Genomic DNA, 6,192 nt, shown 5'->3' with positions numbered 1-6,192 from the left:
TTCTAATTTTTAAAGAATTGTATTCTTCAGTGAATTTTATGCCTCTTTTTCCATTTGGCCAATTCTGGTTTTTAAGCTATTATTTTCTTTAATTTTTTGTGCTTTTAAAAAATACCAAGTTGTCAGTTCTCATTTTATGATTTTCTTGTATTACTCTCATTTCTTTTCCCAAATTTTCCTTATCTCTTTTAGCTCTTTCTCGAACTTTTTTAGAATTCTTGTTGGGCCTGAGTCCAATAATCACTTTTCTTCAAGGCTTTAGTTGTAGCTGTTTTTTTTTTTTTTTTTTTCCTTTTCTTTTTTAGCTGAGGCAATCAGGGCTGAGTGACTTGCCCAGGATCACATAGCCAGGAAGTGTTAAGTGTCTGAGACCAAATTTGAACTCAGGTCTTCCTGACTTCAGGGCTAGTGCTTTATCCACTATACCAATTAGCTGCCCTAGTTGTAGCTGTTTTTATACTGAATTTGTGTCTTACTTGGTCTTCCCTGCCACCATACTAGTTTTATATGGTTAATTTCTTTTTTTGTTGTTGTTATTTGCTCATTTTCCCAACTCATTTCTTGACTTTAAATTTTATGTTAAATATAAAGTTTCAAACCACTTTGTATAGGATGTGTGGTGATCCCTCTTTTGCATATGAACTGTTTGATATTTTTAGAGTGCAGAAAAATAATTTTTACTTATTAAAAATGACAAAATTTGAGTATAAAGAAAGTTGTCAAAGGCACAGATCATTTCAAGGGACCTCTTTAAAAATTCTAAAATTACTCTTTCAATGCTTTACTTACAAGATGAACAACAAGAAGAGGAACAATAGACTCAGTAAGCAGGTTCATAGTTATATCCAGCTTATCCAATGTGCCACTTGTGCCTAATGTGTGCCCAAAAATTAGACCATCAAGAAATTTGTTATCCACTACATCATGGAAGCTACATCCATCAGAAATATCAGCAAGGAACTTGACTTCTAGATGCTGCATAAGGTGTATGTAAAACTACATTATTGTGCTATTTCAATTCATTTGCATGTGATGATTTTAAAGCTCAGTAGAGCTGTTTTTAGGATTTAAAACTGATCAGTTGAAAACAGTTATGTTTTCATTATTATGAGAAATTATGAGAGGATGAAATAAGGACGGGTAAGGGGAGATTTGGTGAGTTTTTGTCTCACAAGCAAAAGATGAGTCATTAAATGTCAGAAGACTGATTTAAGTCACTGAAAGTAGTGGTAAAGAAACTGGCTGTAAGGATCAAGAACTGGCAAGTGAAAAAAAACTTTATGAAGAAATGGAACAGTCATCTGGCAAGCATGCTGGTCCCAATTGTCTTAATAAAGATTCAAGATCATTGAAAGCAAACTTCAATTTCAGCTATTGGCTTTTTGGTACCATCTACAATTTGAGAGAGATGAAGCCTTTCAGAAGTAGTTGTTTTACTTTCTGCTTTGAGAATAAAAAGTGAAAGGGGAAAGATATGTTTCTCCACTATTTTGCTCTCTAGGAAGAGATGCTGAAATATAATTGTATGGTATAGAATCTTGGTAAGTGAAGAGTTGACTAGGTTTGTCTGCATTGCCTAGAGAGAGATAGCCAAATGATCTGTGCAGAGTTCTGACTTAAAGGGAATTTCTGGAGAGTACAGTAATATAACACTCCCAATTCCTTTATAAGTATGATTAGAAGTTTAAAAGGCATGTTAACTTTAGTTGGAGATGAGAAGAGAAGAGAAGGGAAAGGAAGGGACAGTAGGGAAAAAAAGGAAAAGAAAGGAAGGGAAGGGGAAGAAAAAGGAGGGCAAGAAAGGGGAGGGAAGAGGAGGGAGGAAAGGGGAGAGGAGGAGAAGAAAGGAAAAGGAAGGGAGGGAAAGGAAAGAAGATTTGTTCAGTGAAAGAATAGTGAAATCAGAAGTTGGCAAAGAGGTGGTGCAGATGTTCCTTAATGTGACTCCAAAGCCTACAGTTATGAATTATCCGAGAACATGGATTTTCTTCATTTCAATGTTCCCTAGACAGATACCTGTGAGTATGAGCCTGACATTTTTTCTAGTTAAATTCTGATTTATTCATTCCTTTTTGTTCTTTTGAACTTTTGTTACATTTTATTTATTAGTGAATTTTTTTTCTTTTATTTATCTTAGTTCATTGATAGGATAGTATGACCCATGTTTTTGTGAGGACTTTAATATACTTATTATTTCTGGATTTGATGTAAATCCATAAGTATGTATACTGTCAGTCTTAATTTTTTTGCCCTATTATGAAGTAAATATGTTTAGTATTTGAGTGTGTCATTGTGGGTGGGCTGATTTGTGTGAATGGGAATACATTGGTTGGGGCTTGAGGGCTATAGGGGTGAGTGGAAGAAACATATTACTGAACTACAGAGTTACTCTTAGTACCCTGAGAGAGTTTGAGTGCTGCCATGTCATAGTGGTTATTCTCTTGAAATTTAGACTTGCCAGAGTGAAGGCAGGTTGGAGTGAGTAAGTCAGTCTAGAGGCTTAGTACAGATCTTCATAACCTGCAAAAGAAACTGGAAACAATACCTCAAGCACTACTGACATTATGCTCCAAACATAAACTCTTATTCTACTTTTCCAGGAAGTTAATACTTGAAACATTAAAATATAAATTATTGTGTAAAAGTGTTGAACAGACATTTCATTTTTGTCTTGGCTCTACACTGTCTAAACAAGTTCCTCAATGTCCATATCTTCCGGCAGGCCATGAATGTGTCAGACTCATCCTCTAGGTGATGGTCATCTCCTCTGAGAAGTTGTTTCGAAAGTCACCTCCTGCTGGGTAACCAGTATCTGGACCCAAGAGCTTCTATGCTAGTAATACTACTATCAAAACTAGAAATATCCCCTTTCAGGATCACTCTGTTCAAATAAAGAAATACAAAGCAGATGATTTAGCCAGAAACTTATGTTTCAAACCCAGATAAGCACATGTGCTCACTGCCAGGTGACGAAGCTAAGTCCTATGGTGGATAAAGCATTGTATTTGAAGTCAGGAAACCCAGGTTCAAATTCAGTCTTAGACACTTACTAGTATTGTCTGGGGCAAGTTATTAAAACTGCCTGCCTCAGTTGCCTTAACTGGATATTAGCACCTATCTCCCAGAGTAGTTGTGAGGATCAAATGCTTAGTGCAGAGCCTTGTGCATATTAGGTACTTAATAAATGCATATTTCCTTCCTTCCAGATGCCTGTAGCAGCCATAAATGCTGGAGGGAGGATGAGGAAAGAAAAGGGAGAGGAAGATGAATTCTTTTCCCTCCAGTCCTCCCTCCTTCTCCTCAGTAGTCTAGGAGAGTTGTTGGAATTCCACACCACACATTCAGAAGAAAGGAAAATACCCCTGAGATGTTCAAAGAAGGGGGAAGGCTTCTTATCCATTGTGTGTATGTATCCTCTGGGAGAATGTTGGAAAATACGAATAAGAATTCAGCAGCGTGGAGTTGCTTCAATCTGTGCTAGCAGAGGGAGAGTCCATGCAGATGCAACTTGGAATACACTTAAATATCTTCGAACAGCTGAATTTATATAACACTTTCCAAGGACAAAGCATGTTCCCATCTGTGATCTCAAGTGACATGGAGGTGGGGGGGTTAAGGGAGGTAGTATCAATATACTCTCTCATCTTATCATACCATGACTTGGGGAAGTGACATTAATCAATCAGCCAACAAACATTTATTGGTTACTCCCCATGTGCCAGGCTAAGCCATGTGCTAAACATTGGGGAAACAACAACTTTACAGTCTAATGAGGGAGACAACATGAAAACGACTCTGACCAAATGCTACATAGACAGGATTATTGGAAATAATCATCAAAGGAAAGAGACTAGCATTGAGGTGCATCAAGAAAGAACTAGCAGTACTCTTTAGGATAATACAGTGTGTGAAAAAACCCAGGTAGGTTTTCCATCTATTCGTTGGTTGTTCTTTTCACTAAAGCATTTGGGGATAGATCTAGGAGGTATTTGCCTGCTTTACCTGTTCATAAAATAAGAACATAAAATGGTTAAACAAGAAGGTAGAAAAAAAGAAGAAAGACAGAAAGGAATGAAGGAGAGGAGGAAAGAAGGAAAGGAGGGAAGGAAGAAAGAAGTAAAGGAGGGAGAGGAGGAAGGAGAAAAAGAGAAGGAGGGAGAGAGGAAGTAAAGGAGGAAAAAGGGAAGGAGGGAAGAAGGGAGAAAAGGAAGAAGGTAGGAAGGAAGGAATGAAGGAAGGAAGAAAGGAAGGAGAGGGAGAGAGAAAAGGAAGAAGGAAAGAAAGAAGGAAAGAAGGAAGGAAGGAAGGAAGAAAAGAGAAAGGGAAGAAGGGAGAAAAGGAAAAAAGGGAGAGAAGAAGTAAAGAAAGAGGAAGAAAAGAAGGAAGTGGGAAAAAGCATTTATTAAGTATATAAATATGAGCTGGCCATTGTGATAAGTGCTTTACAAATTTAATTCATTGAATCCTTACAACTCTAGGAGGGAATTGCTGTTATTATCCCCATTTCCTCAATTATGGAAATTGTGACAAACTTGGAGTGACTTGCCTGGGGTCACATGGCTAATAAATATTTGAGACTGGATTTGAATTCAGGCCTTCCTGACTCCAAGCCCAGAGCTCTATGCACCATATCACCTAAATTGCCTTAGACTGTAAAATATTAGAACATGAACTGTTAGAATTGGAAGACATCTTAGAACATAGAACGTCAGTGCTAAAAGAGACCTTAGAGAACATCTAATCCAACTCTCCTGCTCTAAGCATGAATCCCTTTAAAAATATTCCTAGCAAGTAGTCAATATTCTTCTGTTATAACATCTCTAGGATAAATCCTAATAAGGAAATGACTTGGGAGTCACTGAAGAGGGTGATTTAAAGGCTTTGGTTCAGTGGTGCCCTTGTGGCCAAGAAGGACCATAGAACTTTGGACATCTTAGAACTGGAGGAGACTTCATTCATTTAGTCAAACACATGCCTGAAACAAGAAATCTCTTCTATAATATACTGGGCACTGTTCTAGGGTCTATGCTCCAGCATTCTATGTACTAGGTTGTTCAGTGGATAGAGTCCTGGGTCTGGAGTCCCAGGCTGAGAGAGGGAGATGCCTATAAACTTGTGAAGGAGATAAAAAGAAAACTCAAGTAAATATTCCCCAATTCTCTCTCTTTTTTAAACTTTTTATTGCCAGAACCCATGCCAGGGTAATTTTTTACAGCATTATCCCTTGCACTCACTTCTGTTCTGATTTTTCCCCTCCCTCCCTTCACCCCCTCCCCCAGATGGCAAGCAATCCTTTACATGTTAAATAAGTTACAATATATCCTAGATACAATATATGTTTGCAGAACCGAACAGTTTTCTTGTTGCACAGGGAGAATTGGATTCAGAAGGTATAAATAACCTGGGAAGAAAAACAAAAATGCAAGCAGTTTATATTCATATCCTAGTGTTCTTTCTTTGAGTGTAGCTGCTTCTGTCCATCCTTGATCAATTGAAACTGAATTAGCTCTCTTTATCGAAGAGATCCACTTCCATCAGAATATTCCCCAATTCTCAAATATATTATTCTAGATACCAGAGCTAAGAGCTCCTGAAAGCTGGAAGTGAGAAAACAGATGGTACTTATTTCCCCAGAAGCAGAAGAGGTTGGAAATATAATTAAATTTAAGACAGATTTAGGTAAATTTCAGAATGACAGAATCAGGATAGTTTCCTATGTGAGTTCCTCGAAGTTTGGGGTACAAGATGATGAAGAGTATCCATGTTATTCCTCCAAACCATGCTGTAAGGTTTTCCAGGGACAAGATTCTAGGCTGGATGAAGGATAGAGATGACAATTCAAATAATTTGGAGTTATTTGGATCTCATAGGAAAGGAATGGGAGATAAGCATGGAGAGGTAGAATAATAGAACTTAAAATCATATAACATAGCAGAAGAAGACCTTAGCATCCATTAAAGGGATCTTAGAGCACAAAATGTTGGAAAACAGCACACAGAATGTATGCTCTGGAAGAGAATTTAGTTTTCATTTGGTCCAAACACTTCACTTCAGAGATAAGGAAACTGGACTTGAAAGAAAGTTCTCGTCCAGTGTCACACAGCCAGAAATGACATGTTTCATGGTGATACAAGGGAAAGGTGACCAGTGCAATAGTACAAGGCTTGTTATGGGAGGAGATAGTCTCTGAGA

The sequence above is a fragment of the Antechinus flavipes genome, chromosome 2, assembly GCF_016432865.1.
Source record: "Antechinus flavipes isolate AdamAnt ecotype Samford, QLD, Australia chromosome 2, AdamAnt_v2, whole genome shotgun sequence".
NCBI lineage: Eukaryota > Metazoa > Chordata > Mammalia > Dasyuromorphia > Dasyuridae > Antechinus > Antechinus flavipes.
Note: the sequence above shows the minus strand (reverse complement) of the source record.